The sequence below is a fragment of the Panthera onca genome, chromosome C1 (assembly GCF_046562875.1).
Source record: "Panthera onca isolate mPanOnc1 chromosome C1, mPanOnc1 haplotype 2, whole genome shotgun sequence".
NCBI classification, from domain to species: Eukaryota; Metazoa; Chordata; class Mammalia; order Carnivora; family Felidae; genus Panthera; species Panthera onca.
In genome coordinates, this window is record NC_138346.1 from 73,219,394 (window position 1) to 73,233,360 (window position 13,967).

Sequence of the window (13,967 nt, forward strand, 5' to 3'; positions counted from 1 at the left end):
ATGCTGGGAATACCAGGGAGAGGGCATCCAGAAATGAAGTCACTTCCAGAGATACTGCCAGAAACAGAAAGAAAGAGAACTATGACTTCTCCCCTCTTTCCTTAGAATGCCTCCTAATTTTCTGCTGGAACCTTCTATTGGCAGAACCTAACAGAAACCCAGCTAGAAATAAAGCCTGGGAAATGAGGTTTGCAGGCTCCCGTCCCCAGCATTCCGAAGCTGATTGTGTGGAAGGGTAGATGCGGGGCTAAGAAAACAGCAGGCAAATAATCAGCACACCCAGTGATATGGAAAAGCAGGTGTGTTCTACATTGCTGATGATGCTGTAAGTCAGAGCACTGAAACAAGTAACTCTTCATACCCATTGACTAAATAATACCACTCTGGGGAACATAACCAAAAGAAAGAAAGAAGTAACCTCAAGGAAAAAAAAGAAAGAATTTATATGAAGATGTTGGAAGTGGCATCATTTATAACAGCAAAACCATGAAAATGGCCATATGCTCAACAATAGGGAGATGATTAAGCAAACCCATAGCAGACTGATGTTAACAAAATACTCTAAAGCTTAAAAAAAGACATATATATTTCAAATAAGTATGAAACTGTTCATAAAAATACATTTATGTGAAAAAAATAGAACCAAGAATTGTAGGTCTACCATAATAATTACAATTGGGTAAAAATGTATGAAAGAATCTGAACAAAGATCAAGAGAGAACTGGATTCATGGAACTAGTTTAGAGCTTAATGTTTCCTAGGCTTCTTTTCTTCTATAATGTTGCTTAAGTTCTTAATTAAAAAAGAAAAGTAAACAAATCTTTATTTTTAGATTCCAAACCAACTAAAAATTGTGTTTCATGTTAAGCTGCTTTAAAGAAAAAAACCAACACACACACACACACACACACACACACACACATGCACTACAACCTGGCTAACCATTCCCACCATAGCACTTTTTACAACTCTGGCATTAATCACTGCCATGGCTGGAGGCCAGTGTCCGATTGGTCTAGAGATTTTATTTTACAACCTGAGAACACTGGCTGGCTCCCAGTGCCTCTGCTGGCTTGCCCTGAGCTGAGACTTTTTTCTGTTGCTATACTTCATGTATTTTACTACAGGCCAGGAGTTGTTAAAGTTAACTAAAGCAATGAATGAAGATAAAACAGGGCTAGTACAAACCGCCCCCCACCCTGCATTTTAATGACTATTTAAGTTTTTGTCGATATTTGTTGCTTCAAAATGATTTGTTCTCTCCCTGAGCCCAAGTGCCTTATACCATTCCTGAACCAAAACTCCCTAAACCCAGAGGGCATTAGGCCACACCTTTGAATCACCCCTCCCCCAAACCATGTTGCTTCCCAGAATCATGATGTGCCAAGAAGTTTTTTGCACTTGTGAACTCTGCCTCATTAGCAGGCTCATACTGATGCTTGTCACAGCTGCCTCAAGACTGTTTGGAGTCTGAGGGTATGTGGTTACATCAGGGAAAGTATGACAGCATAACTGCCTCCCATAGGGACCTGCTGGCAAATTGCCCAAGAGACCTTGGCCATTCCCTGAGCTGGCTCTGTGTGTGATTGATTAAGCAGCGAGAGGACTCGCAGGAGAACCAAGCTCCAAACTTAATCAGCTTGCCATCTTTGCCTTTTGTGAGTACTTGAGAATCCTCTTTCATATTCCAGTTTTACCACCTACCACCTGTGCAACCCTAGGTAAGTAATTTCAGCCTCTGTGCCTCTATTTCCTAGTATTTAAAATGGAAAAATAATAGTAGCTACTTCACAGTTTTCTTGAAAAATCTGGGATAAAGCCCTTGAGGCTTAATGGAGGAATTGCTAGTTGTTTACCCAAGATCCATTCTACCTTTCTTTTTTTTATTAACAGAAACATGATTTCGTTTGGGGTAGCAATATGCCCAGCTAAAATACTCCCTCCACAGACTGCCTTACAGCTATGGTGACCATATGTTTCTGTTCTATAGGGAGGGGCTCCCAGGAAAGCAATAGTTTCTGATTAAAAAAAAAGGGGGGGGTGGGGAGACAGAGCCAGCCAGGATGTGTATTTTGCTTTTTGCTCTTCCTTTTTCATTCTGGACAAAATGAGAATAACTGGGAGAAAAGCAGCCATCTTGCACCCAAGAGAACAAAAGCTAAGGATAGTAGATCAGGAAGCTAGGAGGTATCTGGGTCCTTAAGATTTTCTTAAGCAGCTGTGCCGGAAGTCAACTACCTACTTCTGAACTTCTTGTTACATGGGAAAATGAACTCCATTTGGCTAGGCCACTGTGGTTGGGGTTCTGTTGCATGAAGATGAATGCAATCCTGATCATAACACTCAGCATGGGGCATCTGGGTGACTCAGTCATTTAAGCGTCTGACTCTTGATCTCGGCTCAGGTCATGATCTCACAGTCCATGAGATCGATCATGGATCAATGGATCAAGCACCACCCCCACCCCATTGGGCAAGCAAGGAGCCTGCTTGGAATGCTCTCCCTCTCTCTCTGCCCCTCCCCTGTTCACATACATGTGCACACTCTCTCTCAAAATAAAATAAACTTAAAAAAAAAAAAAACAAAACAAAAGACAGCATACTGCCTGTCAATAGTAATACCTTAATAAAGGTTACCTTTTATTTTTCTAAAAAGTATCATGGTTTTGAATCAGCTGTATTACATTGAGCACTAAGAGACGTTCACCATTATTAGTCTGGAATTTAGTTAATAGGTAAATAATGCATAAAATCCTCCATTATCAATGAGGGCTGGTAACATTCTCATTATTCAGAGACACTGACTGTAATAACATTTGTTAAAATAAAATTTGCCATTCTATTGCAGTTTTTTTTTATTGCTACTAGGTTATATTCAACTATCCCTCTGAAGAGATGATTTTATTGATAAATGTAGTAATTGTATAGAGGGGAAGGAAATAGGACATTTAAATATTTTGGCTAACATTTTTTTTCAAAATTAAATTTTATTTTGTTAAAAGAAATGTTCCTTTCCAAGGGATACTGTCTTTATTTTATTTATGGATATAATAGATTTGTTTCTTTGGAACTCAACAACATTTTAATGCTTTTTTTAAAAAAAAAATTTTAATGTTTATTTATTTTTGAGAGAGAAAGAGAGACAGAGTGTGAGCAGGCAAGGGGCAGAGAGAGAGGGAGATACAGAATCCAAAGCAGGCTTCAGGCTCTGAGCTGTCAGCACAGAGCCCAACGCAGGGCTCGAACCCACAAACCATGATATCGTGACCTGAGCCAAAGTTGGACATTTAACTGACTGAGCCACCCAGGCGCCCCATTTTAATGCTTAAAAAAAATTTTTTTTTTGATGTTATTTTTGAAAGACAGACAGACAGAGGAGCAGAGAGAGAGAAAGACACAGAATCCAAAGCAGGCTCCAGGCTCTGAGCTGTCAGCACAGAGCCAGACACGGGGTGCAAACTCACGAACCACAAGATCACTAGCTGAGCTGAAGTCAGATGCTTAACTGACTGAGCCACCTAGGCGCCCCAACAACATTTTAATGCTTTCTAAGGAAGACTGGCAGTAGGGGTAGGAAGAGTACAACCTTGTTGATTTGCCCGTAAGTAAATGTGCAATACATAAAAGTCCTAGGAGATTTCTCAAGATTTCCCCAAGTGTCAGTTATGACACCATAAATAGCTTGCCCTCAAAGCTCTGCTTCCTCTACTTGGACTGAAACATGGATCCATACCCAACACCAGAAGAGCTATTTCTAGCTTCAGTCTGAAAATACAATTTCTACATAAGACCAGGGAGAAGTCAGAAAACCTGTCAGACATCTCCACAATCCTAAATTATGCTCCTCTGAGTTTTTCTACTTTGTTGTTCAAGTAGAGGAAAGCAACAAGACAGGCTGGCTTATGATGCAGTAATAATACCAAAAGTTCAGTGGCTAAAATTGCCAAAATTTGTTCCTTGTTTATTCTATTCACCCTTGATGGGTCAGCAGGGACATTCTTCTCATGATAGCCATTGAACTCAAGCTGTGAGAACAGCCTTCACCTTGAACATTACCTGTCACCGTGTCGAAAGGAAAGGGCCTTACCCTGGCAATTTCCAATATGCGTCACTTTTGTTCACAATTCTTTAGCTAGAACCAGTTTCACGGCCCCATACAACCAAAAATGGGCCACGAAGTGCAACCCTACCATGAGCTGGCACTAATGACACTAGAGAGAGAGTATTACTGACAGGACTACCTGCCTACTGTTGTGTGTTGTATACCTGTCATCTAATTCTCACAACAAACCTTGATATTGTTTAACTTTAGTTTTCAGATGAGAAATCTGAGGCTTACACAGATCAAGTAATTTTTCCAAGAATCCCATTTAATGTGTGGACTTGATTTCAGTTTCGTCTGATTCCAGAATTGGTGCTTTTTCCATTATTTCCCTAAGCCTCCCGATATAACATGTTCAGTTGCTTACAACCTCCAAGCCTTGGGGCAGGGGGTCAGATGGAACAGGGGAACAGAGAGCAAAGAAAAGATTTATTGTTAAGAGATATTTCTCTCCACAAAGCCAAATTGTCCATACTTCTGTGGCCTCATTCTTTGTCACAATGAGGTGACAAAGTGAACTAACCTGACCAAGGATCTGCAACTCAATCCCACAAGACCAGAAGCCAAAGTTACTAAAATTAGATTATGGAGAAGGAGATATTAGGGACGCCAAGTGGGTCATACAGACATTGCCATAAAATTGACAGGCAGCATTATGCTATTTCTGTTCCTTCAAGTAATCACTCCAGAATGCCTCCTATTACTCAGGGTGATGCCCAATTGCTTTAGAGGGCTCTATTTGCTACTACATAAATCTTACTCTTTAATCCCTAAAGTGGGAGTAATTTTGTTAAGTTCATTATAAGCATTATATATTTTTTGTTACCTCTCTGAATATAGTAATTTTGGGAAGGACTCCCATTTTGCAGTGAAGTATGCACTCAAGCATGCCAGAGAGGCTGATTCAACCTAGAAGTCTCAGGCAGAGAATGATGAGCTGACCTGGTTCTTTGAGGGCTGTAATTTTCAGCAAAGAGAGGATGATCCTTTAAGCTTTTAAAATAGTTTTCACATTGTGTCTCATTTCTCCTACATAGCTAACCGTAAGACCTTAAGTATTCAACCAGAGTTGAAGCTGTTGATATAATATAGCTAGATTTTGACTTTTCTAAGCACACTCTAAAAAAAATTATAAACCTGAAGGAATATCGTTCCTTCTCTTATGAAGACTTTACTTGAAAATGCTTGCCATAAAATGTTACATGTAAAAGGCAATCTGTACAGTTTTTCAGAGGCTTTGGTTCTAGGGCTGTTAAGCAGCCAGTATGCACCAGTTTCAATATACCAACCTCGATGTGCTTGGCTGGGTCAAGACCCTACCTCACCTCTAGGTAGGTCTATTTTTAGCAGCACTTGTATTTGAATCATTACAGATGATTTCTCCCCTCTACTTTTCAATTTGTCTTTAGTGTTACTTTTCTGATAAAATTTTTTTAGCTTAAAGAGCGTTTACAATATGAGTTCAAATACTTCAGATTACACACTCCTATATTCCTATAGATTTTTTTAATGGAAAACACTGTGAAGATAAAGTATCAAAGACTCAACTAGTAGTCTTAAAATAATCATGAAAGTAAGCCATGAAAGTTAAAACTCAATTTGAAGAAGAGTGTCCTAGGGTTGAGGGTCAACCCCTCCTTATAACAGCCAAAATTTGAGTCACCTGAATAAATAGAGAGCCGAGAGGGAAAGGGCACTCTGAACTCTGCAACCTCTCATATTTAAAAGAAGAAACAGAAGAGGTAATTCCAATTGACCCTTTGTGCTTTATGGGTTTTGCATCCCTGGGAAGGTTAAGATGACAGCCCATTCTAAATACATGTCCATTTACATTAGCAGCCTTTTCTATGGGTGATTTAAGTGTATATTTGAAACATTCCAACAGAGAAACAAAAAATACATCAAAGGACCAAATAAATCCATACAAGCATGGGGATTTGAGAGTCAGTTTATTTGGACTTCATCTCATTCTTATTTATGCACCATAATCCAAATGATACCATAAAGGAGTCAGTATCCAAAAGGCCTGCTTTCCACAGTCAAAACAGTAAAGATCTCCACTCTCTTTCGGGAATGTTACAGTGGATGCTTTGACTATGTTAGCAAAGAGGTGTAGGGGAGGATGTCGGGACAATAATTTTACCAACATATTTTAAGTGACTCAAATAGGTGTCAAGTTCCTGCCTGAACGCTAATTAGGCCTGGATACTAAAAAAAAAAAACAAGAACAGGTTGAGAGCAGTTTTTATACTACTTGGGTGGTTAGTTGGAATAGCCATGACTGGAATGTCCTGAGCACCCCAACTTGGGTTGATGATGTAATTCAAGTTGAACAATTAGTTTAGCTTTTCAGACAGTCAGGCTAGGTCCAGATTCCTTTGTCATAGCCTAACATTCTCTTTTTAATGACTTTTCCCCTTCTTCTCTTACACTCCTTTCTCCCTCGATGGTATCACTACATATGGAAAATTGCGGAGGTTTACTTTATACAACAGAAAAGATTAACACTCACTTTTTAAAAAATCTGGTACATGAATAAAATCCACATAGCAATACATACAATACTCACATACAGAACTCTGGGGCCCTTAACCCTAGTAAGCGCTAAAGAATGTTTTTAAGTGGAGACAAAGAAATGATGGGAATATTTGCCACAGGATGCAGACATCAGTCCCCTGGTGCCATTAGCTCAATAGGAATTAACTATGAACAGGAGAAGTCATTAACTCAATGGTTTTGTTAGGGAGTCTTTGTTTTGCAACCTGGCTGGACTGATTTGTTGGGTTTACCCAAGGAGTACAGGGATAAAATAGTTAGGAAGAAGAGAAGAAATGATGTGAGCAAAAAACATACTAAAGTTCAAATGGGTAGAACCCAGAGGAAGGCTATGGAGGTGATGAGCTAGTGGCAGATGTTAAATACTTAACTTTTTTAACTGGCGTTTTAACTAGGGGCATTAGCATTAAAATCAAAGAAGCAAGTTTAAGTACTGGTTCTCTAAGGAAAAAAATCAGAAAGGGGCTCTTTGTCCTTTGTTAACACAAGCACAAACATTTGTACAACAGAGAGAAATGCTCTTCTGTGGTTTTCTCCTTTGCAAGTCAGGGATGATGGGGTAATTTTCAAGCAGAAAAACATAATAATGATTGATCACTGACAAAGTCTTATATTTTATATCACTAGAAGCAGATATTTTATATTTTTGGCCCATTTCTCTACATTATACAGTCACTTCTGCTAGTCATTGAAAGAGTTTCCAACATGTTTTTTGAAACATGTATTCTTTCTAGGTCCAGCAAATGATGGGCTACTACTTTTCCTTAAAGGTTGCCTTTTTTAACTTAAAATGCTTTTATTTAAAAATTACAAATGTTAATTATAAAAATGTAACAATGAACAGGGATATTAAAAAACTGTTTTAATATAAAAAATTTTTAAATAATGTTATTCCCCCCACTTCTCTTCATACTCATTTTAGTGATCTATTATTGCATAAAAAACTACCCCCCAAACTTAGGAGCCTAAAGCAATAAACATCTATTATCTTTCCAGCTTCTGTGGATCAGAAATCCAGAATAACTTAGTTGGGTGGTTCTTGGCTCAGAGTTTCTCACACATTGCCATGAGGATGCCAGCAAGGATTGTAGTAACCTGAAGGCTTGCCTGGGGTTGAAGGGTCCACTACCTAGGTAGGATCTACTCACACACCTGGCAAATCAGTGCTGGTTGTTGGTGGGTCTCAGTTTGTCAATACCTCACCTTAGAGCTGCTAGGTGTTTCCATTAGGTAGAAGCTAGCTGTGTCAAGGGCAAATGATCCGAAAGACAGAGTAAGGAGGCAGTCAAATGTCTTTTACAACCTAATCTCTGGAATCATACACACTAAATCCGGCCACATTTGAGGGGATGGAAATTGGGCCACACCTTTGTAAAGAGGAATAATGAAGTACTTGTGGACATTGTTTAAAATCACCACAGTGCTACTGATATTTAAAGGTAATCACTATTAATAGATTAATATGTAACTTTCCGGGCCATTTTCTATGTACATATAAGTATATATAATGAATTTTTATTCACTAGATATGTTTATATACTTATATATACTTATACTTATACTTATACTTATACTTATACTTATACTTTTATTCACTAGATATGTTTATATACTTATTTTATAAAACCCAGAAAATTTATGGATATTGTTGGCAAATTATTATTTACTAATATATAAAGGACATAATTTATCCTCATACCCCATAGCTTGTTCTTTTTAATAGCTGCTAGCATTTCATTGGATACTTACAACATAATTTGTATAAGCATTTCCCTAAAGATGTACCTTTCAGGGGTGCCTGGGTGGCTCAATCAATTGGGCGTCAGACTCTTTTATTTTGGCTCAGGTCATGATCCCAGGGTTGTGGGATAGAGCCCCACATTGGGCTCCATACTGATTGTGGAGCCTGCTTAAGATTTTCTCTCTCTCTCTCTCTCTCTCTGCCCCTCTCCCCAACTTGTGCTCTCTCTATCTAAAAATAAAATAAAGATGTACCTTTGAGTTATCTTTAGTTTTTTGTTACTGTGAATATGTTGCAGTGGACATCCTAGTACATAAAACCTTACCTGCTTATTTAAGTATTTCTGTATGATATATTCTCATAAATGAAATTGTTGCATCAAAATATTTCTGCTTTTACTATTTTGATAGGTTACTATAAAATTGCCCTTAAAAGTATAACATTTATCTAGTCATCATATTGGGTAGGGTAGACTAAATAGAACTAAAAATTTTCCATGGTTTAAAGACAATAAGTTCATGGGGCACCGGGGTGGCTCAGTCGGTTGGGCGTCTGACTTTAGCTCTGGTCATGATCTCACAGTCTGTGGGTTTGAGCCCCGTATTGGGCTCTGTGCTGACAGTGAACCTGCTTCAGATTCTGTCCCTCTCTCTCTAACCCTCTACCTCTTGTGCTCTGTCTCTCTCAATCTCTCTCTCAAAAATAAACAAACATTAAAAAATTTTTTTTTTAAAAAAGGACAGTAAGTTTCTTTCTGTTCTGTCACAGTTCAAAGCAGATTTCCCTGTCAATAGTGGTGGGACTAGAGGGATGGGAAGTGTTTGCCCACATAGCCCTTATCTACATAGTTCTTCAGGGATTCAGGATTATAGGGTCTCTGCCATTTGTATAATATCCTAAGGTGACTCTGGTTGTTGCCATCACCATTCTAAGCAATGAGGAGGGAGGAGAGAGCATGAAGGGATAAGCCTGGAAACTTTCATTGGCCAGGCCTAGGAGCAGAAGCATTCATTGCTTCTGCTTGCATTTCATTTAAGAGACCTGCAGAAGATACTGGGAAATATAGTAAAGTTGAGAAACTATATGGCCAGCTACAATTCTCTGCCACAGAGACTTTAAAATATTTAAAGTTGGTATGTCATGGATGTCAAGTAATCAAAATGGTTGCTAATCAAAAACAACCAGAAGAACCCAGCAGTACCTACCAGCTAAACATTAATCCTATTACACTGCCATGAAAAATTGAAAATAAAAATCTCAATAATATTTTTCATGGACTCAAAAGTGTATTTTGTTTGTTTTAATGTTTATTTATTTTTGAGAGAGAGAGAGCACGCACAAGAGAGAACATGAACAGGGGAGGGGCAGAGAGAGAGGGAGAAAGAGAGAATCCCAAGTAGGCTCCAAGCTGTGGGACTCCAACTCAGAAGTGTGAAGTGATCTGAGACAAAATCCAGAGTCAGATGTTTAACCAAATGGGCCACCCAATCACCCCAAAAGTGTATTTTGTTTTACAATTTAAATGTTTAGCCTCTCCGGGAGCACCTGCATGGCTCAGTCAGTTAAGCTTCCGACTTCAGCTCAGGTTGATCTCACCATTCATGGGTTTGAGCCCTACATCCAGCTCTGTGCTGACAGCTCAGAGCCTGGAGCCTGCTTCGGATTCTGCGTCTCTGTCTCTCTGCTCCTCCCCCACTCAACTCTCTCTCTCAAAAATAAATAAACATAAAAAAAAAATGTCTAGCTTACCCAAATGAGAAAATTTTGAAAAGGAAAAATAATGAGGATGTTCTTGTGTTACTAGATATCATAACATGAAGGTATAGTAATTAAGATAATGAAATACAAAGGGATAGATCAATGAGAATTTATAAAGCTACAAATTCTGCCAAACTCTCAACTGTATTAATCATCATTTTTCTGGAGACCACCCTCTCCAAGTCTGCCATCATCCCGCTTCAAGGTAGAGTAATTGCTCTCTAGGTGTCCCCCATGTGGGGGGATTCCCTTTGTGGCTTCTGTTTCCTTCCATGCTATCTTTTTTCTTGGTCTACACACTGATTTTGCTGGAGCCCAGCCGTTAGTGGTTTCCTGAGACAGGGCACCTGGAAGGTGAATCTTTCAAGACCTTCTATGATTAAAGATACTAAAGATACTTTTATTCCTCCTTCAAATTTGATTGACAGTTTAGCTGGAAGTTAACTGATATATTTTTGTTCATATATATATATATATATATAGTCTTCTGGCATCCAGTGTTGCTGTTAAGAGGTTTAGTGCCATCTCCTACCTGTTCCTTTGTGTGTCACCTGGTTTCTCTTTCTTTAAAAAATTTTTTTTTAACATCATTTTTTGAGAGACAGAGAGAAAGTGTGAGTGGGGGAGGGGCAGAGAGAGAGAGAGAGAGAGAGAGAGAGAATAGGAAACAGTTTCCAGGCTCCAAGCTGTCAGCTCAGAGCCCGAGGCAGGGCTCAAACACATGAACCATGATATCATGACCTGAGCCAAAGTTGGATGCTTAACTGACTCAGCCCCCCTAGGCATCCCTGTTTTTTCTTCCTTAAAGCTTTTAGACTCTTCTCTTTTTCCTTGGTGTTCTTGGCCTATGTGCAGATATGCCATACGCATCTCTCTTTTTTTAATCTCTCTTTCCTGTTAATCAGATTATAGACTTCCTAGATTGTTTCTCTAACTTTCTTATCTTCCGTGTTACTTTCCATCAGTACTTTGGAAGAAAGGCTTTCCTCTTGCCATCTGATAAGATATATTAGTTGCTATATATATACTAGACTCAGGCTTCCTTGATCATTGTCTTCACAGCTTGGTCATCTGCTCAAACCTTGCTTGTTTGTTTTTGGTTTTCAAGGTTTTGTTTATTTTTATTTGAGTAGTAGTTTGTAGCCATCACTGAGAGACAAGGAAGGGAGAGGAAATTCTTGGATCTGTTTTATTCATTTTTTTAAGTTTATTTATTTTGAGAGAGAGAGAGCACGCACGTGGAAGTGTGCAAATAGGGGAGGGGCAGACAGAGAGAATCCCAGGCAGGCTCTGCACTGTCAGCACAGAGCCCGATGAGGGCTGGAGCTCATGAACCAGAAGACCATGGCCTGAGCCAGAGTCTGATGCTTAACAGACTGAGTTACCCAGGCACCCCTCTTGGATCTATTTTAGAATCTGAGACATGAGGCTGAAGTGGGTTCCTGGCAGGGTCAAAGTCACACTAGTAGAGAAGACAGCTCTAAAGCTGCATGAGGGTGTGTTCCAAGCGACAGCAGGTGCCAGACCTGCCCCGCATAGCCATGCACAGAGAGGTGTGCCCCAGCCTGGCTGGACACCGCAGACCCCTCCCACCCCACTAGTCCACACCCTCTGAGCTGTGCCATTCCTGGTCCCCGGGAGAGCCCACCACACAATAATAGCTGAGACGGTGGCTCCCTGTGCACATTCACATAGACATACCCACCCTCTGTGCACACAGCTCCAGGACAGGCAGCACAGGCAGAGGCACACAGCTTTTTCCACGTATGCCCAGCATACCCACACTCAAGCTCCCTATGGAACTCAGGTCCAAGCAGAAACACCTGTGGCCATGCCCATCATGGGCACAGTGTCAGGGAAAGCGGGGGTATCCCTGGGGAGGCCAGGCCAGTGGCCATGGCCACTGTGGCAGCCTCACCAGTTGGCCTCCACTGCCTGATGTCACTCACAAGGCTCTGGGCCAGACCAAAGATCTGGAGGAGGGTGATGCTCACAAAGAGCCCAGCCACGACATTCAGGTTGTTCTGTGGCCGCTTCTCAAATTGGCCGATGCAGCCTTTGGTATGGACGGAACTCTGCTGCTCCAGCTCCAGTCTGAGCAGTACATCCTAGTCACACTGTACATTGAGGACATCTTCCGCAGAGTCCCTGATGCAGCAGGAGAAGGGCACCTCGCAGCGCTCCTGGCTGGGGTTCAAGTCGGTGCAGTTGAAATAGATATTGAGGTTCCAGTCATTAAGCCCTCGTGCTCCACAGCAAGACCAATATTCCTGAGTAAAGCAAATGAGGTTCTGGAGATCAGTGTTGTCCCGATAGGCCTTGATGTTTTTGTTTCCGAGGAAATCGAGCTGGTCTTGAATTCAGTCCTTGAAAACGAAGACTAGGATCCCTGTTGTCAGCTCCAGGAAAAAGATGGGGCCTAGGAACGCAGAAAAAGTTGAGCAGGAAGGTGTTCTCCCACAGTGCCCGGATGCAGCAGGCACAGCCCACTGCCATGACGCCTCTAATCACTACAAACAGCCACACGGAGTGCAGGCCTCCCAGATCTGTCAGCACCGAGCTTTTGGAGAGAACCCACTTTTCACCCCAGGCCCAGAGGCTGTTGCCTAGAACCAGGGCTTCCAGCACCCGGAAGACAATGTTGAAGCCAAACAGGAAGAGCTACTTGTAGCAGCCCATCTCTGGGTCCCGAGAGTACTGGTGCTTGTCAGGCTCGGGAGGCAGCCCACTGCCTGGCCCTCCACAGGTGGCCCTGGATCAGAGTTACCGGGGGCCCAGCGGGGTGGCAGTGGCTTCCGGGCACCAGAAGTACAAAATTCAGATCTGACCTGCCCACGTCTGCTCAATCTTTCAACAAACAAACAAACCAACCAACAACAAAAACGAGAGGCCTGAGGAAGTCCACCTGGACTGAACAACAGAGGCCTGAGGAAGTCCACCTGACAACAAGAGTGTTGCTCCCCATCATTATGGGAACTTAGTCCACTGAAATCTTTGTTTTAATGCTCCTGCCAGTACCATTCAAGTAACTCACTTTCTGTTGGTATCAAATAGATAATTCATTTTCTGTTCACAGTCAACGTTACTTGTACTCATACTCCCTGTTTATTGATGATTTCTACTGCCTAATGGTATCTGTGCACAACTTTCTCATCTCTGGGGTCTTTTAGCTTTTTCTATCATAACAACGGCTTCCTTGTATTTTTCACAAAATGTTTCTGACATAATCTAATAATCTATCTAATCACCATCATTCCTGTTTGGGCAGGTCTTTTCTCAGGCCACTCGTCTTCTGGCAAAATCAGCGGTGGACCGGGAGTAGGGGGTGGGTCGGGAGATAACATCAAACAGACTTTGCCTGAGGAACCACACAGGGTTTCTTTTCTGCCAAGTGGGCTTTGGGTACAGCAAGCATTCAGAGGTATGGCTAGCCCTTTATAGTGATTTCAGATAAGATACTGAAACCTTAGGAGCCTCAATGGCCTCTTTGAGAGTGGAAATGATTGGATAGCACTCATCTATTTCATGGGATTGTTATGAAAATGAAATCAAATATTGTAAATTATAAGGCATTGCACAATGTAAACAACTAGCAGAATGCCCGGCATGTAATAGATGTTCCATCAACAGTGTATGAGTGTAACAGGATGCTATAAAGTGCCCAGTACCAAAATGGGCTCTTCAGGTCCACTGCTGAGAACTACAACATTAAGCACTACACAGGTCTTAGTCCAGCATTTTCCGATACGAGGGCTGCCTGCAGGGTCTTGCTGACAATGCCTGTCAGAAGAGCCAGCAAGTCTGCCCTCAT

General features: G+C 41.1%; 1 pseudogene; it reads right to left on the bottom strand.

The window, feature by feature from the left end:
- Nucleotides 1–12,070: 12,070 nt before the first annotated feature.
- Nucleotides 12,071–13,967, bottom strand: LOC132670986 (tetraspanin-17 pseudogene; annotated as a pseudogene).